This window comes from Lactuca virosa, chromosome 1, assembly GCF_052849685.1.
Source record: "Lactuca virosa cultivar CGN04683 chromosome 1, Lactuca_virosa_CGN04683_v6, whole genome shotgun sequence".
Lineage (NCBI taxonomy): Eukaryota > Viridiplantae > Streptophyta > Magnoliopsida > Asterales > Asteraceae > Lactuca > Lactuca virosa.
Genome location: NC_136426.1, coordinates 330348219 through 330375650, shown reverse-complemented (window position 1 = coordinate 330375650; position 27432 = coordinate 330348219).

Genomic DNA, 27432 nt, shown 5'->3' with positions numbered 1-27432 from the left:
AATACTTGATACTTGGGTAATCAAATGGATAGAATACATACCTTTGTTTGATGTAGCTTGTCTCCATGAAGCTTGAGTGCCTAATGCCCCAAGTGTGACACCTCAAATGGTTCACACAACACCAAATGCACATGGAATGACTTGAGAGAAATGGAACACTCCTTGAAATCGTCTAGCCCTCATATTCACACATTAGTGCATCATTTCTTGAGCCATGGGATTCTTTTATATGGTGGCTATTAGGGTTACACCATGTAACTCATAACTTTACCCATTCCTTATGCTCCATGGATTTTAACCTCCATGGAGTATCCATGGGTCACCCCATGGACTTAGTCCAACATAAGGAATCTTGGATCACAAGCCCACATATATAAGAATGAATGATTTACACAATCAACCCATATATTTAATTAGTCTCCTTTTGATCACTTAATTAATTCCAAATTAATTCTTGATCAATACTATTTAAATAACCTTATTAATATATTAGAACTTATAATATATTAACCAACCTTAAGTGTTATTTCTCTCATTATAGTCTATCCAAATGCATGATGCCATGCAACCCAAATGGACCATGCCGGGTCGGGTCAAGTCTTACCAATTATAGTTATGGACTTAGACATTAATCCAACACGAAGGACTCCTCATAGTCTATCCCTTCTTCTTGGCAATATCCCTTCACCAACAGCCGAGCCTTATTGCGAATGACGTTGCCCTCTTTATCCAACTTATTCCTGAAGACCCATTTTAAGCCGACCACAGAAGCATCCTTTGGAGTGCGAATCAGCCTCCAAACTCGATTACGTTCAAACTCATGGAGTTCATCTTTCATTGCTTGTACCCAATCAGCATGATCAAGTGCAGCATTAACCGTCTTCGGTTCGATTTTCGAGACAAACGAATTAAACATGCAGAATTCAACATGAGAGAATAAGGCAGTTTGTTTCTCTTTCAATTGAGAACGTGTGAGAACTCGCTTAGATGATTCACCAATTATTTGTGTTTTGGGATGATCCTTAGTCCATTTCGTTAGAGGAGGGTAATTAGGGTCATAGACAGGTTCCAACTCTACATTTACCTCTTCTTCAAATTCTGATTGATCACCTTCGTCATTTGTATTCTCATTCTCCCCCTCAAATGGCGAAGTGTATCCCATGTCAGGTTCAGGATTCTCCCCCTCGATTGGACTATCATGGGTTGGGATTGGAGTTGGATTCTCCCCCTCGAAAGGCAAATCGGTTGTTTTTGGTACAGATGAACCCTCCCCCTTGAACATTGAGTTGTTGTTTGGAGGGTCAGTTGAGGGTTGACCACCAGTCGGTTTAGGATGTTCATTTTCCATATCTTTTGCAGCTTCATCGATGATCTTTTTCAGATTGTCAATTTTGTTGTCTGCTGCTTTCGCCTCTAAGTGTATATCCTTTTCTGGTTCATCAAATAGCCTTATGTACTCTTCAAACAAGTTGGAAATGGGAACCGAGACTTGTCCTGATTCTGGAAATATTTCCCCCATGGTACTTTCGCTTGTTTGAACTTTCTTCATGTAGTTGTCATCAAAGATTACATAGTAGGTTTCTTCAATATGCTTGGAGTGTTTATTCAAAACCCTATATGCCTTTGAAGTGAGTGAATAACCAAGAAAAATTCCCTCATAGGCATTGACGTCGAACTTGTTTCAGTTCTCTTTGGAGTTGAAAATGAAGCATCTTGAACCGAACACGTGGAAAAACTTAACGTTGGGCTTCCGATTGTTCAGAATCTCATACGGAGTGATGGATAATCGTTTGTTAAGTAAGGATCGGTTCTGAGTGTAGCATGCATTTGCAACTGCATCAGCCCAGAAGTATAGCTGAAGAGAAGCGAAGCTCAGCATGGTTCGGGCTGCCTCACATAAGGAACGGTTTCGTCTTTCAACAATTCCATTCTGTTGTGGTGTATAGGGAGCCGAAAAGTTGTGAGATAACCCCTTTTCAGCCAGAAGATCTTCAAAATCTTTATTCTTGAATTCAAGCCCATTGTCGCTTCTAATATTCCTCACCATCTTTCGCAGCTGCAGTTCCACTTGCTTGATAAATGCCTTCAACTTGGGAGTCGCGTCTGATTTCTGTTTAAGAAAGAAAACGCAGGTGAAGCGTGAAAAATCATCTACTATGACAAGAATGAACTTACTACCACCGATGCTTTCGATAGCCGAAGGTCCACATAAGTCAATATGCAGAAGTTCAAGAGCTTCAACAATATTTGTATTGATACATGTAGGATGGATCTTTCTGCTTTGTTTGCCCATCTCACACGCTGCACACAGGTGTTCCTTATGAAACTTGAGAAGAGGAAGGCCTCGAACATGATCACCAAGCACCAACTTATTAATGTCTTTGAAGTTCAGGTGCGATAGGCGTCGATGCCATAACCAGCTTTCATCAGAGTTCGCCTTTGACAGCAGGCATATTGCTGGTTTTCCTCGAATTGGGTTGAGATTTAAAGGATACATCTCTCCCTTGCGTTCAGACTTCAACAAAACTCTTTTGGATTGCTTTTCAATAATTTCTGATCCCTCATCATCAAATGAAACTTTCAAACCAGTTCCCACAACCAATTGAGATACACTGATGAGGTTGTGTTGCAATCCTTCCACGTAAGCCACTTTTCGAATTGTGAATTCTCCGTTGGTTATCATTCCACATCCACCGTCCTTAAGGGACCGAAACTCCCTCAGCTCTTCCCTCCTTCCTGTCATGTGACGTGAGCAGCCACTGTCTATGTACCATTTGTCATCGAACTGCTCGTCACTTATAACCTGCAAATTCAAGCAGATTTAGGAACCCAAAGTCTCTTGGGCCCTGGTGAGTCTTTTACAGAAAAAGGAATAGCAACAGAAAGATCAACCAAATAAGTTATTTTTATTAGAGTGGTTTCGTCTTTTCTTTTGATGGTATACACCTTGATTTTGTTTTTATCTTGTTTAAATTGTGGTGTATCAGATGGTTTGTTGTTAGATGGTTTTGGAATATTCTTTTGAGTCCTAGGGTTAGCTGACTTTTTCTTATTATTAATGTCAGAATTCGAATCAAGCTTTCCCTTTCCTTTGATGTCCTTCACTGAATACGGCTTTCGTTGGCAGCAAGAAGGACAGAAGCTAGACTTTCGGTTTTTAGCCTTGACTTTGTGACCAAAACTGGATGTTCGGTTCTGAGCTCTGGTGTTGGAACAGAAACTGGATGTTCGGTTCTGAGCTTTGGAATAATAGGAGCTTGGACTAAAACTTTCCTTTCGGTTTGGCTTGTCATTTTCTTTGACATTTGACTCTTTCTTGGAAGGAACGTGGTTAGGGTTTTGAGACTGCCAAAACTGTTTTCGCTCATTCAGATTCTTCATGTATCTCTGATTTCTTTGGCGTTTCTGTTTAGCCAGCTGATTTTGAGATTTATGAATATTGAAGCTTGATTTTGGCTTCTCCTTTTGAGCTTCGGTTGTCTTGGAAGATACATTGGATGCCTTCTTTGGTTCTTCTGGTATCGCTTTTGTTCCACTCGAGCTTGGTTTATCAAAACTTGAGGGTTTGTTGATGGGTTCAGCAACGAATCTACCCCTTACCCTCCACGAGGTTCGCTCCGATAAGCCGACGGTTTCGTCTGCATTATCGATAGGGGTGGACCAGAAGTAATCGTCGCACCCTTCAGCATTGTCTGTGTCGACCAAGATTTTCAATTCTGCTGTTTGTTTTTCAGTGACCCCTTTAACAGCATATACTTGATTTGGCACTGTTTGAACTTTCTGATAGACCATTGCTTTCTCTTTGAGTTTCTTCGACTTGTCCTTTGACATGCGAGCATATTCAACCGAGTTCTCAGATATGCGTGGTTTTTCATTCTCGGTTTCGCTCTTCAAAAATTCAGAGCAATCAACCACATCTTCCACCGAGATTTCGCTCATCTCACTTTCCTCATCAAATTCCGACGTGTTTTCTATATTCATTTTATGTTCTGAAATTAATTTGGCGTTAGACGAGTCAAATGTTTGAATGGTCTCGGACTTAATTTTCAACCTATCATTTTCAACTAAAAGATTTTTTAGCATACATTTATGTTCCTTAGAGTCAATAAAGGTCTCTATCTTGTCTAGTCCGATTTTATAAGTGATGGAAGTCTCTTCTGAGGACATTATGGATTCACACTCAGCGATGACCTCATCCTCCTTAAATTCAAGGAAGGGTAAGATCATCTTATGAATCTTTTTCCCTATTTCACAATTTAAGTGCAACTGAGTAATATTCGTATATAAGCGTTTAGCAATCAAGCAAAAAACATTTCGTTGTTTCAAAAACTTTAAATTGTCTCATTGTAAATAAATAATCTCATCCCTAGCCTTAGTTAACTCCGTCTCCTTCAGCTCAATCCACATCCTTCTCTCCTCATTCTTCGAAGACACTCTGCTGAGTTGGTCAGTTAGGTTAGAGTTCGCTAAGCGAGTTTGCATGAGACTACCACTTAAGTTAGAAAATTTAAATTTTAGTTCATTTAATTCTTCTTCATAATTTTTTACGGGAACTTTAAGTGATTCAAGGATGGATTGTACCTTTTTGATCAGCCGATCACAGTCGTTGATCCTCTCACTCACGGGCTTGGCTGCAAAACACTTGTCCTCAGTCAGGTTCGGCTCCTTATGCTCACCTTCGGTTGGTCTTCCAGCAGTAACCATCAAACATTTCCCAGCCGAACTAGTAGCTTCCTCTCTCGCCACGTAAGCTCTTCCATGTGTGGGTTTTCTAACTTCTTCATCCTCAGAATCGGTTGACCAAACTTCAACGCCACCGAACTCATCTTCATCTACATTTTCCTGCACAATCAAGGCATTCATTGAACTATTAGTTTCCTTCTCTTTCTTTATTTCTTCCAACTTTCACATGTAATAAGCCTCATCATCTTCACCGTCCCTTTTCTCAGCCATCTTCCTCAACATGCAATCTTTGGCAAAGTGGTTCTTGCCATGACAATAATTGCAGTCGACTCCAGAGTCTCCTACAAGCTTGCTTTCTTTCTTCTTGTCATCCTTTTGAGAGGTGTTCTTCGTTTCTTCTTTCACCTTCTCAGAGTTGTAACTTCCTTGCCAATTTCGGTTCTTATTGACAGGGAAGTTCTTTCGTGCAAACTTCTTTGGGTTGGTGACCATCATTGCATATTCTTCGCCAGTAAGGTCACACTCAGACATATCTGAATCCTCCTCTTCTTCTGCTACACTTTTGCCTTGTGAGACAAGGGCCAACGATCCCACACCCGAAACTACCTTTGCCTCCTTGGTTACCACGCTTTCATGGGATTTAAGAATACCCATCAGTTTCGCTAGCGAGTATGATTTAAACTGTTCATGAGCTTTCACCGTAGAAACCACTGCCATCCATTCTGGTCTTAAACCATTCTTGAAGGTCACCTTTTGCTCAATCAATTTTCTTTCAATGCCATGCTTAGTCATCTTGCTGAGGAGATGATTGAAGCGATCGAAGGTCTGTATCAGTTTCTCTTCAGGTTTCTGTTCGAAAGCTCCAATTTCTAGAGCAACAAGGTTTGGATCGAGTGTTCTAGATCCTCATTGGTTGAGTACAGTTCTTTTAACCTATCCCAGATTTCTTTAGCCGTCGTGCATGAACCGACTAAACGAAAAGTGTCAGATTGCAATGGGAATCTGATCATTTTCATGGCTTTCACGTTACATAGCAGCTTATCCTTTTCATCTTGTGGAATCTTCTCTACGACCACCAAAAGCTGATTATATTCTTTTTGAGTCTTCATTGTCCTGTTCGTTCCAGAATGAACAAACGGCCCAATCATGATAGCTTCCCAGATGAGATAACCATTATCTTCAGATCCAACTATGTAATCTTCAAAGTGATGCGCCCACACTTCATAGTCTTGAGTGTAAAGAATGGGAACCCTTGTAGTGGATCCAATGTTGTTGGAGATGTTGATGGGATTAGTTTGAGAATCATCGTGAGACATGATGAGCCTTTCCTTGAGCTTCTAGAATCAGACCTGTAAACTTGAGATTAGGGTTTTATCAAACACAAGAGTTACCGTCGACAGTAAGAAGACGGCTTCTTTATATTCGATAAAAGCGGAAACCCTAAAGAATTCTTCAAACAGAAGGAATGTGTATTGATTACACAGTCTCCTGCTCTGATACCAATTGTTAGAACAAAGTTCTAGTAGGATCGATTGATTCTAAGCAGAAAAGCAATAAATAACGTAATAAAGAACACAGGAATGGTTTAACTGATGTCGAATCATTAAGCTTTAACACCTCAGAAGAGCTCGATTAAGAACTTCGACCGTAGAGGTGTTTAGGGTTACAAAGCAATAATAATAATAATGACGATCGTATCTAAGGCATACATGCATGCACTATAAATAGCTTAACCCTAATCAATAATCACGGATGGACAGGCCCAATCCGGATATACAAAAATAAAGCCCATGACGTAACACAAAATACCCAACACCAGGTAAATCCTCCAGGAATACGTCCGGGTACTCTTGCACTACCGGTACATCATCAACTGTCACCTTACCCTTATCCCGGGTATCCATCACATAAGCGACAAAACTTGCGTATCCCTGCTGAAGGTATCACCTCGCCCTCTCTGCTAAACATATCATCGATTCGCATTGTGGCCTCTCGCCCTGGATCACTAACCCTCCCCCACTAGGAGTCCGAACCCTCACTAGCTGCTGCTCGCAGTCGATCACTGCCCCATTGGGGCTCAACCAGTCCATACCAACTATAACCTTATTCCCTCGCAGGGGAATAGGAACTAGATCCACTAAAAAATGATCGTCAAACAACTGAAGTTCACAACCTCTGTGAACCCTCGTAACCCTGACGGTCCTATCATCTGCTATCTCTACATGAAGTGGGCAACCCAGCTCCCCCGGAGCTCTACTAAATTTCTTGCTAAGCGCGAGCGACACAAAAGATCGGGTGGCACCCGAATCAAACAGTACCAAAGCTGATATATCGTTCACTAAGAACAATCCTATAACAAAAAACATAAACATAAGTAATAAACAATATCAATAAAGAGATAAGAGAAAGATACATGCCCATCACCACGTCAGGAGCTACTCGTGCCTCCTCTGCTGTGAGCTGAAAAGCCTTGTTCCGTGCCGTAGGCGCCTCAGCCCGGCCCTGGCGGCCATCTGTAATCCTAAATGTGGCAGGAGAAGGTGTTGCCACCTTCCCTGCTGCTGCTAAACTTGAGCACTGGGACCGCTTGTGTCCCCTCCGATTGCACTGAAAGCAAATCAGATCTGATGTTGTCGTGGTCATGGTAGTGGCTGTGAAATCTCGACTCACATGACCAGTTCGACCGCACTTGTAGCAGCCCGAACTCCCTGCCTTGCACGTTCCCTGTTGCATCCTACCGCATTTGCCACAACGGTTGTGGCTCTGCTGGCTCCAATATCTATGATCTGATACCTTGGGCTTCTTGCCCGAACTCCCTGACTGACCCCCCTCTGGTTTCCACTTTCACTCTATCTCTAAATCTAACTCTCTCTCGAGACCTAGCAATCATGTCCTCCAGCGTCTTGCAGCTGGAGCGGCTCACAAACTGTCTAATGTCACTTCTCAGCATCTCATGGTACCGAGCCTTCTTCATCTCCTCATCCGCCACATACTGCGGTACAAGAAGGGCTCTCTCTCTGAATTTGGCGGTGATCTCCGCCACTGTCTCTGTAGTCTGCTGGAGGTCCTGAAACTCCCGTGCTAACTGCGGCACCTCAATAACTGGTGCAAACTCGACCTTCAACCTGGCTGAGAAGTCACCCCATGTCATAGCATCTAAAACCGAAGCATCCCCAATGGATCTCCCAACCTCCTCCCACCAGTCACGTGCCAAGTCCTTCATAAGACAGGACGCAAGTCGAACCTTGTCCCCCTCGGGACATCTGCTAGTGCGGAATGTGTTGGCGACATCTGCCAACCATCTGGTGCTCGCAATGGGGTCCCGAGCCCCATGGTAGTCGGGAGCTCCACAAGCTCTGAACTCCCTGAAAGTTAGTGTGTGCGACCCCATCATGGCTGCTATCTCATTGCGGAAAGCGCTCAGCTTCTCATCCAAAAGCTCTAAAATACCCTCCTTGACTGATCCAAAGATCACAGGAGTCTGCTCTAGAATGCTGCGTGTAACCTCAGACGAAATAAACTCCCTCGTATGCTCATCCAACTGCCCAACTCCAGAGCCCGAGCCTGATCCCTCACCACTGCCTGAAGTGCCAACTGGCCTAGTGCGTAGAACCACCATACTGAAAATACACCATAACAAGCATTAGTATACATATCATATCTTGAGGGATCTCACATACTATAAGTTCCCTGGATTCATCCCATCCTTCCTTGATTCGAGTACAGATCCTCTGCTTTCATTAGTACGGGCCCATACTACCTTCCACATCTATCCGTACTTTCCTCAAGAACTGCCTCGACTCCACCAAGTCCCTTCTACTACTACTGCTGATATCATGCTAATCTCATCCTAGGCTTGCCCTAGGGTAATCACCAACCCACTATCCGCTATCAGCTGTATAAGAAGTACCTGCTACCTCCTCCTAACTAGCTCGTGAATACTATTACATATCACTAAGACTAGATATGTCACACCCCCAAACCTAGAATGACGGAAACATTCGGGGGCAGAGGACGTCATGTACAGTATCATAACAATGCATAATAGTAAAACAAGCAACAACATCCATTGCATTAATAGAATATTTAATACATGTGTGTTCTGGGTATAGTTGTATGACACCAAAAATATATATATCAAAATAAAAGACGAGTCTTGAACATGCTCCGTCTTCTCAAACACCTGGCCCAGTGCACCTGTCTACAGGTTCCCTGAGAATACAAGTTATTTTGAAAGAGAGTATCAACATTTAAGTTGGTGAGTTCATAAGTATTTAATGTCAAGTGTTTGTGTTTGTTTCATGAAAATGTTTGTGTTTGTTTCATGAAAATGTTTGTGTTTGTTTAGTAAAATGTTTGTGTACTTCCTAGAAAATTCTATATTTTCTTCTAAAAAAATGAAATGTAGTCTTCTACCCAAGACCCGACTGTTTAGTATGTTTGTTCTCTGTAAAAAGTATGTTTGTACTTCAAATAGTATAAAGTGTAAGTTTTCCATATTTATAAGACCATCTTTACTAGAAAAATAGTATGCATTTCTTATGTGAGAATATCACTGTATGAATGTAATGGAAAATGAAGGTTTACAGTAGTATTTTGTAAAATAACCTACCGATGCATTCACTACCTTGTAACCATATTCGTTAATTTAGGTTAAATGTAATTAGGTTATAACCATGCTTGATTGACTAGTATAAAACATGACGTTCTTCAGGCGTCGAAAATGATATGACATTTGTCACCCGTAGACCTGCAAGTCCCACTGTAGCTAGCAGAAAGGTGTGGGATCGTCAATCCCGTATAGATCTATACACAAACTCACGCTCTCCCTCCGGGAGACTCTGGTTACAAAACGTAACATAGCAAGAATATTGATATGCCAAGAAATCGTATCTCACATTCTAGTTGTCTTGTTCTTGTTATAGTATGTAAGTTCCTTTTTGTTCTCGTAAATGAATAGTATACTTTGTAATAAATAGTAGTAGTATGTATGTACTGACTCATGTATTGTTCCTCTGTTCTAGAAATAGTATGTATTGATCCTCTAAACTATACCTATTATAGTTTACTAGTATCTTTCTTTGAACTGTAAATGATTTACAGAAAAGACTCAATTGCACAATGTTTGCAACTAAGTTTAGTAAGTACTTTGAAAATGGGGTTTAATATTCATGTATATATTTAGAAAGTATAACTATGATTTAGCCGACGGTCGGACTAGTGATCTTACCCTAAGCCCACAACCAAACAAGGAACAGGAGTCAAGGTATTTAGCAATATTCGTAAGTTCGTTAAAGCATACTTATACATAAATATATAAATGAATACGATTTTGATAATAAAAAACAATCTAAAATAGTTTAAAAGAGTTTTTGAAATGATTTTAACAACAATTATAAGCATAAGAAATCCTTTATTTGTTTGTTTTCACATGTAAATGTTAACACAATTCAATTGTGTTCTACTTGTATGCCCCCCCCCCCTAAAAGCATTTAAAAAGGTAAATTGTAGGGGTATGAACTCACATGTTGTGAGTGATTCGTTTGGATGTTCGATCTAGGATGATTTTCCACAAGTTAGATCCCGAGACAAAAGAAGTCCTAAAATGCATTTCACGTAGTATAAAGGCATACAATTAGTGAATATAACCTCAAAGGTGTAAAGGAAACAACCTATAATGTAAGGAATACTTACAAAAGAAGTGTTAGAATCGAAAATGGAAGGCTGAAAGCAGTTCACGGCCCAAGCTTGGGTATTCACGGCCGTAAACACAAGTGTGTGTTCTTGGTGTTCTTGGTGAAAGGAAGGAGATGCAAGCGTTCACGGCCGTAAATGGGGTTTTCGGCCCTTGAAGATCTTGATGAACTATGAACACTTGATGATCTAAGTCGATTCTAAGTTGAATCCAAGAGGATTTCACAAGAAAAGCAAGAAAAGAAGGCGTTTCTCTTGATCTAGAGGAGAGAGTAGGGTTTTCGGCTGATGATACTTGAGAGAGAATAGTCGAGTTCACAGCCAGAAGTGAAGAAGTGAGGTTGTTTTCGGCCAAACATATATATATATATATATATATATATATATATATATATATATATACACACACACACACACACATATATATATATATATATATATATATATATATATATATATATATATGCTAGAGTTTGCGGCCGTGAACCTCTTTGCGGTCGTGAACCTCGTTCACGGTCGTGAACCCCATTCACGGTTCGAGGGTTTGCAGCTCGGACGAAGAATGATGTGAGGTGTTCTCGGCTTCCAGTGTTTCACTTCTTAAACAAACAACACCTTTGGTACAACGTTTATACACTTAAACCCATTAATCTAGCCATATAAGATAATAAAAGAAATGAGTTTGACCTTTACACGATATGTTTGACTTTTGTTGACTTTTACAAGACCGAAATTACGGGTTGTCACAAGATAATTCTTCGAATGAGAGATCCTACCCTACAACGGTTGGACTCAAACAAGAGCTGCGCAATAGAGCTAGACGTAACCTTCTGAAATTATTTAATCATCGCAATATGTAACTTAACATATTCATTTACTAGTTAGTAAGAGATAACTTGAACTCCTAAAAGCACAAAGCAAGCAGCATTCGAGCATCGAGTACACATAATCAAGCATATCACATTCAGGCCATCACTGACTAATCTGTACAAGCATGCGGTTCATAACGCTGAGATACATATAACAAGCACATAAGGCATCCTTCCTAGATCCTTAGTCCTAAACTAGCATGCAATTCTCATAAAGCTGATACACATATAATAGACACATAAGGCATCCTTCCTAGATCCTTAGTCCTAATCTAGCATGCAGTTCTCATTGTAACAACCCGAAATCTCTATTTGTAAGTCAACTCGATCAATAAAAAATCAGACTTGTTTCTGCTATCGTTTTTCTGTGATTAGGGTCAGTTTGAGAGTCTCTAAGCCTAGTACACTTAAGTATTGGATGTTGAGAAGTGTTAGCTTGGGATTAGAGGAATGCAATCGAACCAGAAAACTCATCAAAGGGTGTTCACGGCCGTAAACTAGGTTCGCGGCCGTGAACCCCTCTCCATATATATATATATATATATATATATATATATATATATATATATATATATATATATATATATATATATATATATATATATATATATATATATATATACATATATATATATATATATATATATATATATACCTTTCCTTCATTTATTCCTCATTTCTTCCATCCTTGGCCGAAAACCTCTCAAATTCTCTCAAGTATCATCCAACAAGAGCTCTCATTTCGCCCCACAAACGTAAGTCATTCATCCCTTTTTCTTGTTATTCATCTTATTCACGTGAAGTGCTTCAATTTCATCCATTGACTCATCACTTTCATCACCATCTTTATGATCTTCAAGCGTTCACGGCCGTGAACCCTTCATAGGGCCGTGAACTCTTCATGTGTGGGCCGTAAACCCTTCAAATGTTCATGTGTGGGTCGTGAACACATCTTAGGCCGTGAACCCATAGTGGTTGGCCGTGAACTCCTTTCTATCCCTCATTTTCGGTTCTAACACTTCATTGTAAGTGTTTCCTATATTCTAAGGTTGTTACCTATGCTAGTTAGTTGTTATAGACACTAATTGTAGGCCTATACATGTTAATATGTGCTTAATAGGACCTTATTGTGCTCGGGACTTCACTTAGCATACCAAGCATCATATCTTTGTCATTCATCCAAGTCACTCACAATCAGGTGAGTTCATACCCCTATATTTTCCGAGCTTTTTAATGTTTAAACGGGGGGGGGGGGAATACAAGTAAAACACAAGAAATCGGCGTTTAAAAATATATTGTAGTTACTATGTTTCCTTATCGTTAACACACTTTTGAACACAGAACTTGCTAAATATGAACCATGAATTATAAAGATACATGTTAATAACAAAAAGGGGTTTTCATAGTTTTATTCGTGAATTCGTTGAGAGAACTACATTGTGAGACACGACTTCTGGGAAGTCTACTCCTTAGGAACCAGAGTCTCCTGGAGGGAGAGCGTGAGTTTGTGTATAGATCTATACGGGACTGACTATCCCGCACCCTAACTTTTAGCTACAGTAAATCGAGGGTGACAAACGTCATTTCAGTTTTCGACGTCCGAAGTACGTCGTATTGGTTATCGTCCATTAGCATGGTTATAAGAGCTCACATGGGAAACAACGACTCATTCACATAATAATATGCTTAAAAATCAATCATCAAGGTTAATAACTAAGGGATTACTTAGTATATATACCAGGGTTATATGAAATTATCATCTGACATGCAGTGGGATGTGTGACTTCCGCCTCATTCCCTGTTCCTTGTTTGGTTGTGGGCTTAGGGCAGAATCACCCAATCGACTGTCTGTTTGATTTAGATTTCTATAACTCGTATGTACTAAGTGATCACAAGAGGGTATTAACAACACTTTCAGTAAACAGAACAATGCTTAAACAACATAAGTATGGAAGACACTTGTACTCTTCAGTTTTGGAACAGTTAAGACAATAACTTACACTTAGGGAAAATATAGGATTTTCCAGGATAAACATCGGTACTTTAAAAACAATGGGTTTATTATTCAACTAATGAATATTCATTATTAATTCTATAATTCCTTAGTTTATGCATCCGGGTTACGTATGAAGAACAACCGATAGACTGAGGAATGTGTGGTTTCCGTCTCATTCCCTGTTCCTTGTTTGGTTGTGGGCTTAGGGCAGATCCACACAATTAGCTGTCTGTTCGATATTGGTTTATACATAACTAGTATGAACTAAGTAGTTATAGAAGGAATTGGTTTAATCATGCTTTCACTAAGAAAATATTGGATTTTCTTGAGGAACACTATCAATAGATTTCAAAAGACCAATACAGTTAACTTTGTAAGTACTTAGTGAATACTATAGGGTTATATACATGAAGATCTGACAAGCAGTGGAATGTGTGGCCTCCGCCTCATTTCCTGTTCCTTGTTTGGTTGTGGGCTTGGGGCAGAACCACACAATCGATTGTTTGTTCGATCTGGATTGTATATGATTTGTATACACTAAGTACTCGCAGGAGGAACTAGTAAGAATCATTTTACTTAACATTCATTACATTCGAAAATATAAGGATTTCTGGAGAAACACAACGGACTTTTAAAAAGAGCACAGAACCTGTTTTCTAAAACAAAACGCTTATGAACTCACCATCTTAATGCTAATACTCTTTCACAACCTACTTGTATTCTCAGGACACCGATAGACAGGTACACGCTCCGGGGTCAAGAGGATGGAGCATAGTAGCTTCGAGTCTTTACTTGTTATTTTACTTTTGAAGTCAGTATTATATGAATCAAATGTAATGTAAACATTATACTATTAATACAATGGTTGTTGTTGCTTTGATTGCTATTATTCAATTGTTGTGATACTATACATGACGTTCTCCGCCCCCGAACGTTTCCGCCATTTCGGTTTGGGGGTGTGACACTCATAAACATATCATAACATCAACTTGTATGGGTAAATTAGGAGTACTTACTTGAGCTCGGCTGATTGCATGCACCACACCCTTTTTCTCTTTTCAAAGTTCTTTTCTCTTTTAAAATTTTTTTTATAAAAATATTTTTCTTTTGAAAATTTTAATACCATGTCCTTCGTTTGAGTTCAGACACACCCGAGAATGTGCCCGAATCCCTCAAACCAAGGCTCTCATACCAACTTGATACATCCCAAAATACAGACCAAAATTTTCTTTTTAAAATCATTTATAAAACCATAATTATCCTCATCATATAAAATCATAAACCAACTATCTCAAAATATCGAAATATCTGTCAACATATCAAAAGCTCATAACAAAAATCAGAGTAAATCTCCCAGGCTAGAAAACTATGGTGTGTGCCATGCGATCATCCCGAGCCCTTCCCTTTGTTAGCTGAAGTACCTGAAATCAAACTGAAAATTGTAAGCACGAAGCTTAGTGAACTCCCCCAAAATACCACATACCATACACATAACATATAACATGTAACATAAACTTTGGGACACCGCCCAGCTGCATCGGGACGAACCCGTCATCGGTTTACCCGGCATCGGACTCCTGCCCAACATCGGGCTCACCCCGGCATCAGACCACGTTTGGCATCGGGCTCACCCCGACATCGGGCTTACCTCGGCACATACACAACATATCATATACCATAAACATATAACATAAACATATAACATAGTTGCATCGGGCTTACCCCGGCATCGGACCGAAGCCCGACACATAACAGATAACATAAAAACTAACATACATTGGGCTTGCCCCGGCATTGGGCTTACCCCGAAACACATAACAGATAGCAGATACACTAACATACATCGGGCTTGCCCCGGAACACATAACACATAACATGCATGAATCACAAAGACATCAAGCATACATATACTCTTCTCAGGACCGCCCCGGCATCGGACCGAAGCTCGGATCCACTGACAACTAAGCGAGCCAGCATTGTGGCCTTAGACCCGTTCCTACTGGATAGAAACTCGCCTCTCAAACTGGATGCTGAACTCGTGTGTGAGGAATCTCTGCTGGCTTCTCCCACGACTCCCCGGCTAACTCTATACAATAATACGTAGTCAGAAAACTGAGAATCCTTCTATGGTTAAAATGACCATTTTACCACTGCTCTAACTTTGGACCATATCCAATGCCCAATTCCAACTAATCCTTCTAAGTCCACTAATGGCCCAATTTTCTACATTGGGTCCAACTTCTCAAATGGGCCTTCCTTAAGCCCAATCATGTCCTTGGTCCAAAATCTGACTTTTGATGGCCCACTAAGGCCCAATAGCTGATAAGTCCAATAGTTGGCCCAAACCGAGGCCCAAAAGGTAAAAGCCCAATAATGTTGATTATGCGGGGTGTACTCCTCTGTACACAGCGTGTAGCTACTGTATGGCTTGTACGTTGCGCGTACTGGCTGGTAAGCCCAGCATACTACCCTGTTAAGCTACTTTTCCCATTAAGCACTTAATACTCAACTCCAGAAACTATAACTACAAATCCAAGTCCTTTTCAACGTCCTAATCCATAAAGTTGATTACTTGGTGGCTTGAAACCCACCAAATGAGCCCAAACATAGAATAATAGCAACTAACTCCATACAAATGGCTAGATCTCATGCATGGTTACATAAAAGCCTTAAAGATTGAAACTTTACTGCTAAAGGAATGCTTTGAGCTCCAAGGGTGGCAACCCTAAGCTCAAAAACGAAGTTGCATGATAAAGATCCATCCTTTGGACCTAAAAAGGTCCAAATCTCCATAATCCTAGATCTAAGCTTCTAAGAGGAAAGTTGGAAGCTTTATACCTCCTTTGAGTGCCAAAAGATGAAATAGTCACAGATCCTTGAGCTCAACATACTTAAGTTCTTCTTCTTCAACTCCTCTTCTCTTCTTCCAAACTTTTCTTCACCAAAAATAAGCTCAAAAGGTCAAACACACACAACAATGGAGTATGAGGGCGTATTAGGGTTTCTGAGGGTGAGGGGCTGGTAAGGAGGCCAGGGGGTGGCTATAATGGGGTATTTATATGTATTGAACCCAAAAAAATAGAGTTTTGGCATCTGCTCACGTACGCTGCACGTACTCCTGGTACGATGCGCGTACGTGCGCGCGTCCCCGGTATCCAATGTGTGCCTCTACGCCCCGCGTACGCCAGGTTACGCCCAGCGTACGACTTATGGGCAGCCCAACTATTTGACCCACTTTGCTAAGGTACACTCCAAAAATCCACTTGTCCCATTATTAGTCCAATTAACAAATATTACTTACTTAAATTAAATAATACCTCGAGAGACGGATGTTACACATTCGATGCTCGCCTTGTCCGAATCAGACTGGATGGTCTCTATATCGGAGATGCGCTCAACAGCTACAACTAGGTAAGATGACACTTGAGCAGCAACATAATGAAGACCGTCGGTCATGTGCTCATCCGCTAGGACAGCTAAAGCCTCAGCGGTGGCAGGCGAAAAAGCGTGTCAGCACCACTCAAGAGCAGTGTCGTGGTTGGACACGAGAGCTTGGGGAGTTAGGCTCCAAGATTGTTTGTACACACCTGAATGAGAACCAACAGAGGGGGGACAGTTCATGTCTTACCAGAAGCAGTTGACACGAGACCTTGGGAGGGCGAAGACCCAGTCTTCGCCTTGGTTCCTCCAGCAGAAGGATCAGGGCTGGCCATATCGGTGTTTTCTTTTTCTGTAGGACAGGGCGGTTCAGTTTCCCTGTTGTGTGCCCCCTCCAGTAGTTTCAGAGGACTTTCGTCGGGGGCACGGGTGGAACGCTTGGAACCCCCTAGCAAGAAACTCATATTACGTTTCTTGCGGAGTGGGGGCTCAACGCTAACCGTCTCAGCATGATCGCCGAAAGAGGCTTCTAAGAAAGCAAAACACCTCTTTACACAGCAAAGACTCCTCGGGGACCCGGAAGGTGTAGGATCCTTCTGACAAGCGCCAATGACGACAACATCCTGCAGATCTGGATCCTCGCCGGCGCCAGTAGCACTTTCAAAACTGACGGTAACCTCGATTCCTCGACCAGAAACAGGGGGTGGAAGAGTCTCTACAAGGTCGACGTCGCGACAATGAAGTTCACCATCGAATAGACCTTGAAGAGCTTTCTCTAAAGAGACAACCTCCTCCACACCTAACAACAAAGCAAACGTAGCAACGATTAACAAAAATACCAATTTTCAAGGGTTTTTGGTCGAAAAAAAAGGGGAGGGGGGAAGGACAAGAGAAAATAGAAGAAGAAGCCTTATACCTTATTTCTCGACGAAGAACTAGGGCATTTTCCCACGAGCCCTCCAAGCGGCGCTCATCCCACCGGCGGCCAAGAAGCAGTCGAGCCAGTCCTCGCTATTGATGTTGATCTTCTCCAAGACATCATCCAGTTCCTTGTCAGCACCATATAGAGCTGGAGCGCGGTCCACATACGCCTTAGCCCTTGGATAGTTTAGCACCACAAGGTCGCTGTTCACCCATAGAAACTTCTCCTGCCAGTTCTTCTTAGACTTTTTGTCGTGAATGAGAGTAGGGACTCCCCGCGATGAGAAAGGGTCCAGGTCCCAGACTAGGTAGAAGCGTTGAAGAAATATTTGAATGCCGGAACAGTTGGATGACGGCCTAGGGCACGGCAGAGGAGTTCGAAACCTACTATCTCGTATATAGCAATGGCGGTTAGCTCCCTCACGGAAAATCCATACTCACGGATAATCAGATTGAAGAAGTCTGTGGTGGGAAAATGCAAACCCGCTTTGAATAAGGCGATCAGAATGCCGACCTTGCCCTCTAGAGGACTGTAAAGCGACACATCAGGAAGGGGAATCTGAACCCCATGCTCGGGGACAAATCCGAATAGAGACTGAAAAGATTCCCATTCCTCGGCGGTAAGAACCCTTCCTAAAGAACGTGCAGTAGCCATAAAAGAACGCGAAGAAAATGTCGAAAAGGTTATTTGGGGCAAGAAGGAAAAAGGAGAAAGGCATAAAGTAAAGATGGAACGCCAGGAGGAACAGAGGTTTAAATACTACTAAAGGAGCAGCGAACCATTTTCCTGATGAAACCGCCGAAGAATGGAAATGTTTCCCTCTCAACCGCATAAGCTATCAGTAGTAGCTCGCCACGTGTCTGTGAATAGACCATAACAACTCTACTACGCCATTAACGCAGAAGCCTACTGGTCTAAGGGACTTGTTAACGTTACTATGTACGGCCACGTTAAACTTAACAGAGAGCATAAACGGGACGTTATCAAGCCATGGCCTTGGCCGAGGCCCGGTCTTGGCCTAAGTGAGCCGACACCAGGATGGCGGTTCGTTTTCCGTCCCGAGGAAAGAATATTCCTCATGATCTTCTCATTCACTCACAACCAATCAGGTCGTGACAAAAAGCTTGGTGACGCCCAGAACTGACGTCACCTAGCAAGTTAGTTAGCGTGGGCACATCCCTCCCAGTAAGAGGAGGCCACGTTTCACACCCACTGGACAAGGTCCCCACGATCCGTTAGTAACAGGTATAAAAGGAACTCTTCCAGCTCAAGGAAGGGATCCATCTTCTTCCTCACGGAACTTACCCTAAACTCTTTCTCAAAAAACTAACTTGATCGTCGGAGCGACATACCGGGAGAACAACCGGACGCCCTTTAACGATTCTTATGTGGTGTGTTCTCAGGAAAACTTCCAGGATAGATCCATCAACCATCATCCAATCCCCTGAAGATCCTGTCACAACAGACATAAAGCACACAAATGGATCAAAAAAACACACAATGAACACTAGGGTTTGTAAGGGGTCGTTTTGGGAGGATGTAGGCTAGAGGTGGAAAAGGTGTTGAGGGTTAAGGTTGCTTAAATAATGCCCAAACCCTTAAAATTAGGGTTTTTATATCTGTTGAGTACGCCTTGCATACCTCATTAGTACACCTGGCATACTCACATGCACCCGCAATTCATTTAATGAGCTACGTCATGCATACGCCCCAAGTACGCATGGCATAAAGACCAAATTTGCAACATAATTATACTTTGGGTTAAAATGGAAAATACCGATGTCTGGGTGTTACATGCGGCTAAACAATATCATTATTAAAAGTGTTGAGCTATCCTTGGAAAGAAAAAGTCAAACAAATCATAAGTAATCATGTAATCGAGTTCAAAAAACTTCACGCTTGAATCCTTATATGTTGAAAAAATCATTGCTTAAGATGTATTTGTAGTAAGAACCCCATAGAAAAAGTCGTTTAAAAAACTCATATCAAAAAATATGTGGTTGAACAGAAAAACAGGGCCTTAACAGAAGTGGTCAACATTTCATGATATGCAGTGTTGATGCAAGTGCTTATTCTATACATTCCTAATGAACGAATAAACAAATCCTAGATAGAAGCGATCAACATTACATGATATAAATTGTTAGTGCAAGTGCTTATTCTATACATTCCTACTTATGTTTTGATGATAACAAGAAGGTGTTGTGTTATCTTAGAAACCGAAGGTTCTAGATTTTTTAATTGAAGGTTATGTGTTTGTTAACTGAAGATTCTACGTCTACTAATTTGAAATTGGTAATAATGTAATTTCTAAGGAATTTGTTGACTCTATTATTAGGGTATGTTACGTACAAGGAATTAGAATCGGAGAAAAAGAGTTTAATCTATTTCTCTTGTTTGTTTAATGATGGTAAATAAGGAAATAAATAAAAACAAGATTCATTTTCCACCTAATTAATTCTCTACATTTTAGGGTTTGCCCCTTGCTCGTGTACGCCCCGCGTACGCATGGGTACGCCCAGCGTACGCAGGGGACACCCCCGATATGCGCATGCATGGGAGTACATCGTGTATACCTTGTGTACGCCCAACGTACTCCAGTCTACTCCAAGGGTAAAAGGAGTTTAATGTAAGGGTTTTACCTGACGATTTCGGGCATTACAGCTTAGCCCATTAAGCACTGTCTCTTGAAGACTACTAGATCCCCCTTTGCAGAACGTTTCTAGCATCAAGTAACAACATAAAAATCATTACTTTCTAGATATGCATGTCCGATGCATGTATTGGACTCTATTAGGTCAAAATGAGGGTTTTTGGCCAAATCTTCCATGCATGATGCTAAAACTCAATATTACTCCGAATCCAAAGCATCAAAGGTCCAAAATGACCTGGAGATTCATAAAGTTGCAAAATTTATGAGATCTCACCACCCAGTAATCAAGGAGATGATGATTAAGGCATAGAAACCTAGATCTATGCAAAAAAAAACTAAAAAGCTCGGAAATTGGGGACTTACAAGAGTCCATAAGATGCGTAATAAGATGGTGAGAAGAGTTGCTTACTGAATCCAAGTGTAGAAGTCACCTCCTTCTTCTTCTAATCCCGAAAAATCAACATAAAAACTTAAGAGAGCAAAAATGGAGATTAGGGTTTGCTTGGAGGCTAAGGGTGATCAACCCTAGCCATCACATTCCCTTAAATAGGTCGCAAACCTCAGATATTAGGGTTTCTCATTAAACAGTTGTCACGCTGTGGCGGTCATTTAAAACTTGCGATACATCGACCATCACCACGTCGTGGGATTCCTTCACCACGATTGGTACCGCCCAAACATCCAAAAATACATTCAATTAAAATACCCCCAGGAATCCGGATGTTACAAAAAGATATCTCCTTCGTGAAAGGAGGTACCACCCCAGTAGAGTCCTAATCCACTTTCTGGGATTTTTTTCCGGACCTGTTCTCAACTTTTATGCAGTCACATTCAATGTATGCATGGGCACCACTTTTCTTTTGACTCCTCAAACACATAATTTCCATGATACACTTTTATATAAATTTTTATATATAAGTTATAATTAGTTTACCATATCTCATTTTTATAACAATTATAATCAAAAGCCTGTGAAATCATGTATTATATACCAAATACTCCATATCTCATTTATATAACAATTATAATAAAAAATCTGTCGAATCATGTATTATATACCAAATACTCCATATCTCATTTATATAACAATTATAATAAAAAATATGTCAAATCATGTATTATATACCAAATACACAGATAACCTTGAAAATTTATTTCTATTTAAATACAGTTGTCATATATCCCAAATGGGGAAAAAAGTCGTCAAATACTCACCTTGAGAGTTCGTTTAACTAACTCCAAAATTCTCAGCTAGTTGTTTGCTCATTTAGCTACTTTCCTAACAATTATCGATAAAATATTTGTATTAAATTCAGATAAGATTTAATACCATATCTCTTTTATCTATCCTAATGAAACCTTGATAACGTTTTAGTGTCATTTATACTATGGAAAATTTCCAGGGTTCCATAAAATCTACAGATATTTTGTCACTAATATTGTCGGATTTTAGTGCTTTCACCAAATCACGTGACAACAATATAGGGACTTATATTTTTAATACGGGGTTATTTCGGTATACAGTTCACAATTATCATGGATTGTACATGATAATATAAATAATATCAATAAGCCACTTTAAATACAAGATAATCAAATATTTGTAGCACCTGGTTCCTGGTATGTATTTTAATTAAGTAATTTTGCATTTTTGTCATGGGACTCGGCGAGTTGAAGGCCCAACTCGCCGAGTAGAAGCGGGATGAGACGCGGGATTTAAGTGATGGACTCGTCGAGTCGGGTCTCAGACTCAACGAGTAGGCTCTGACTGGACAAAACCCTAATCTGAGGGTTTGCACCCTATTTAAACAACCTTATACAGCCTCCATCTCCCCTTTATGCTCCCAGAAACCCTCCATAGCAAACCCTAAGTGTTTTGGTGCAAGATCTAAGGCTTTTGAGTAATTTTTGTGGGTTTTGACCTCAAGGAAGGAGGAAGAACATAGAAGGATCAAGAGGAGACTGAAGGATTCGAGTTTGGTTCATTATTTGCAGTCTTTGAAAGGTATAAAGTCTGTACCTTGCTTGCTTGTTTGTTAGATCCCTTTTTGGGGAAGATTTATGGCTTTTTAAGCCATATGAGGTAGCCAACCATGATTGTAAACATGGTTGGGGGTCAAGACTTCGGATCTAAGTCTTGGGAAGAGTCACAAGGCAGATTTGGGTTGCTTTTGCACCCAAGGACAGTCCCATGTAACAAAAGAGCCATTTTAGAGCCTTTTTGGCTCAAAAGTCCCATGCATGCACGTAAAGTTCGTAACTTTACGTGCTAGATCGAGCTTAGGGGCTTGGATCTATCATTTGGACAAGTGTTGTACATCAGAAATCGAGGATTTAGGGTGTGGACGTTATCGACTCGGCGAGTCCGTTCTTGGGACTCGACGAGTCCAAGGCTTTGAGTCCCATATCTGTTGAGGGTCAAAGAACTCAGTTGGGTGTTAGAAGGGTTGTAGCAGGACAGAAAGAGTGACCCAACGCATTGGACTTAGTTTTAGACCTGGAGTTCATGGGACTCGACGAGTACTAGAACAGACTCGGCGAGTCCAAGGCAATCTCTTTATGATTGAAGATGAACTCGACGAGTTGTTCATACACTCGGCGAGTCAATGTCAGAACTTGTTCATCAGATGAAGGTGAACTCGACGAGTTGTTCATACAACTCGGCGAGTCGGATGAAGGTTCATTCGATGTTCACATCGAAGAGGAACTCGTCGAGTCGTCGCTAAACTCGACGAGTAGGGTCGTGGATGAGGACAGTTGAAGAGATAGGGACTCGACGAGTTGGCGGCCCAACTCGGCGAGTCGGGTCAACTGGAAGTTGACTTTGACTTTGACTTGGACTTGGTCAGGGGTAAAATGGTCATTTTACCCTAAGAGTAGATATCAGATTCTGACTGAGTGTTTTGTGGGGATTATAGCCGGAGGATTTTTGAAGCAGTAGCGGACAGAGGTTTCCCGCACAGATTATCAGCAGCTACTCGTACGAGGTGAGTTACCTTCCAGTACGGGTGGGTCTAAGGCCACAATGCCGGCCCACCAAAGAGGGATATTTAGAAGATGATTGTCTTTGTGATAATTATCTTGGTCTGGTTACGTGCTTTGGTCATGAGTTTTATCTGTATGAGATGATACGTGTATAATAGGGATTAGTTTCCCTGATAGCGGTCCTTAGGACCGAGGGGTAGGTCAGTACCCGGATATGCCTGACTGTTTGTTTATATCTTGTTGTTGTATGCTAGTGGTAGGGGGTGGAATAGTCCCCACTTACCGGTCGAAAGATACCGATCACAGTTACCGGTTGAAAGATACCGATGATGATTACCGGTTGAAAGATATCGATGATGATTACTGGTTGAAAGATACCGATGATGATTACCGGTTGAAAGATACCGACGATGATTACCGGTTGAAAGATACCGATGATATTGTATGGTATGTGGTATGATGGGGGAACTCACTAAGCTTTGTGCTTACGGTTTCGGTTTTGGTTTCAGGTACCTCTTCGTCTAAGGGGAAGGAGCCGGCGGCGTAGCATCGCATCACACACACACATATGATTCCGCATCGGACTTTCTGGGATTGTACTCTGATATGTTATTATTTTATGACTTGGGTTTTCAGACATGATACATTGTTTTATGAGATGATGTGTTTTCACAGTATTTTCTTATGAATCTTTTTATGAGTCAGTTAATTAAAAAGAAATTTTTGGACTTGAAAATTGGGATGTTACAATATTACTTACTATATACACGTTTGTGTTGAAACCCGCTATTTTCACCTTGATTGACCTTTGTATTTATGTGCATATATGGGTGTATTATTGTAACATCCATCTCTCGAGGTATTATTTAATTAAGTAATTAATATTTATTAATTGGACTAATAATGGGACAAGTGGACTTTTGGATTGGAACTTAAGCAAGTGGGCCAAGATTTTGGGTCGCCCATAAGACGTACGTTGGGCGTAGCCTTGGTGTACGTGGGGCGTAGAGGCGCCTTGGTTGCGGGGGACTCACACACATACGCGCAGCGTACGTGAGTAGATGCCAAAACTCTATTTTTTATGGTTTAAGACATATAAACACCCCAGTATAGCCTCCCCCCTGACCTCCATACCAGCCCCTTACCCTCAGAAAACCCTAATTCGCCCTCATACTCTATTGGTGTGTGTGTTTGACCTTTTGAGCTCATTTTTGGTGAAGAAAGGCTTGGAAGAAGAGAAAAAGAGTTGAAGAAGAAGAACTTGAGTATCTTGAGCTCAAGGATCTGGGACTATTTCATCTTTTGGCACTCAAAGGAGGTATAAATCTCCTAACTTTCCTCATAGAATCTTAGATCTAGGATTATGGAGATATGTACCTTTTTAGGTCTAAAGGTTGGATCTTTATCATGCAACTTCATTTTTGAGCTTAGGGTTGCCACCCTTGGAGCTCAAAGCCTTCCTTTAGCAGTAAATTTTCAACCTTTAAGGCCTTTATGTAACCATGCACGAGATCTAGCCATTTCTAGGGAGTTAGTTGCTATTATTCAATGTTTGGGCTTATTTGGTGGGTTACAAGCCACCAAGTGATCGACTTTATGGATAAAGACATTAAAGAGGACTTGGATCTGTAATTATAGCCTTTGTATTAGAGTATTAAGCACTTAATGGGAAAAGTGACTTAGTAGGGAAGTACGTCGGGCGTACACGCCATTTAGCCAGTACGCTTAGCGTACAGAGGAGTACGCCCCGCGTACTCAACAGATATGGGCTTGGCGTGTTTTGGGCCTCGGTTTGGCCCATACCTTGGATTTTGGGCCTTAGAGGGCTGGGTCTGGACTATTGGGCCTTGTGGCCCACTATGGAGTATAGTTCTGGGCCCGAGAATTTAGAATTAGAAGTATTGGGCCTTTCGGGCCATATTGGGCCATTCAAGATTATTCATTTTGGGCTAAGGACTTATTGGACTTGTGAAAAGGGCCATTTGAAGTGTTGGGCCCAATTTAGAAAATTGGGCCATTAGTGGGCCTTAGGGAGCCTTTGATGGGCCATGGGTGCACTGGTTTTAATAAGTTAGAATTGGGCCTGAGGAATGGTTCAAGTTAGGCCAAGGGGGTAAAATGGTCATTTTACCCTAAGTAGTGTTATAGATTCTGATTGAGTATTATTATGATTATGATAGCCGGGAGTCATCGGAGCAGCTGTTAGAGGTTACTTCCCGTGAGATTTGACACTCAGCTTTACAAGGTGAGTTACCTTCCAGTAGAAGTGGGTCTACAGCCACAATGTCGGCCCACTAGTAGGAGTTGTTTGATTAGATGATTGTCTTTGTGATAATTATCTAGGTTTGCTACTACTTGATATGTTTTATGTGTTAGAACGATATGTTGATATGTGATAGTAGTAGTAGGGGGAATAGTCCTCGTGACACGGTCGTAAGGACCCGAGGGTAGGTCGGGCACCCTAGAATTTCCTGACAGGGTAGGTCAAGCACCCCAGAACTGCTTGACATGGGTAGGTCGGGCAACCCAGAAATGCCTAGCAGGGTAGATCGGGCACCCTAGAATTGCCCTGCAGTATGTATGTTATATGGTATGTGGTATAATGGGGGAACTCACTAAGCTTCGTGCTTACAGTTTTCAGTTTTGTTTCAGGTACCTCTTCAGCGAAGGGGAAGGAGCCGGCGCGGTAGCAGCGCATTGCACACATATGATTTCCGCATTTTGAGATCCATGGGATTGTACTATGACACTATTTGATGAAATAGTTTGAGACAGGTAACTATGTTTTATGAAATGATATGACTCAATGATGTTTTTTAGTAAATTGTTTACAAGCCACTTAATTGAAAACAAAATTTTTAATCTAGAAAATTGGGATGTTACAAGTTGGTATCAGAGCCCTGGTTTGAGGGATTCGGGCACACCTTCGGGGGTGTCTGAACTCAAATCGAGGGTATGAAATATTTTTACAAGAAAATAGTTTTCTAAAAGTTTAAAATAAGGAGTTTTGAGAAAGAACAAGGTGTGTGATGCGTTCGAACGGTCGAGCTCAAGTAAGTTTTCCCCAAGATACCCATACATGTTATGTTATGATGTGATATGATTATGAGAACTGCATGCTAGATTAGGGCTAAGGATCTAGGAAGGATGCCTTGTATGCCTATTATATGTGTATGAGAACTGCATGCTAGATTAGGGCTAAGGATCTAGGAAGATTCCTTATGTACCTGTTATATGTGCCTATTTAGTTACATGCTAGAACTGATTAGTCAGTAATATGATGGCCGAATAGGACATGCTTGGTATGGTTACTCAATGCTCTAATGTTGCTTGCTTTGTGCTTTTAGGAGTTCTAGTTATCTTTAACTAACTAGTAAACGAATATGTTAAGTTACATATTGCGAGGACTAAATAATTTCAGAAGGTTAGGTTTAGCCCTATTTCGCAGCTCTTGTTTAAGTCCAACCGTTGTAGGGTAGGACCTCTCATCCGAAGAATTATCTGGTCTTAGTGATATGTAATGGTATTCGCAAGCTAGTTAGATAAAGGTAGTAGGGATTCCTTATGAAGTTGATGGCGGAGAGTAGGTCGAAAAATTACCCTAGGGTAAGCCTAGGATGAGACTAGTGCCGAGAACAGTAGCAGTAGAAGGGACTTGGTAAATTCAAGGGAAACCTTGAGGAAAGTACGAATAGATGTGGAAGGTAGTATGGGCCTGTACTACTGAAAGCATAGGATCCGTACTCGAGTCAAGGAGGGCCGAGATAGAACCAAGAAACTTGTTGTATGTGAAACCTTCTGAGATTATGTATGACCCTGACGATTATGTGTTTTGTTTCATAATGGTGATGATTACGCGACACGGAGGAGGAGGTTCAGGGTCAAGATCAGGCTCAGGGTCATGTTCAGGATCAGGTGTCAAGCCAGTTGATGAGGGACTACGTGAGTTCATTGCTTCTGAGATCACTAGAGGCATCCTTGATTCGACCCCGGTGATTTTCGGGTCGATCAAGGAAGGGATCATTGAGCTGATGGAGGATCACCTCAGGGCTTTTAGGAGTGACTGGGCGGCTAGCCAGTCAGGGGCATGCACATTGTCCTTTAAGGACTTCAAAGGATGCGGTGCGCCAGACTTCCATGGGGTAAAGGACCCCATTGCTTCCAGGAGATGGATTGCAGACAGGGAGTCTGCTCAGTTGACTAGCTTCTGCCCTGAGGGGTCGAAGGTTCGGTGTATTGCTGGATGTTTGAG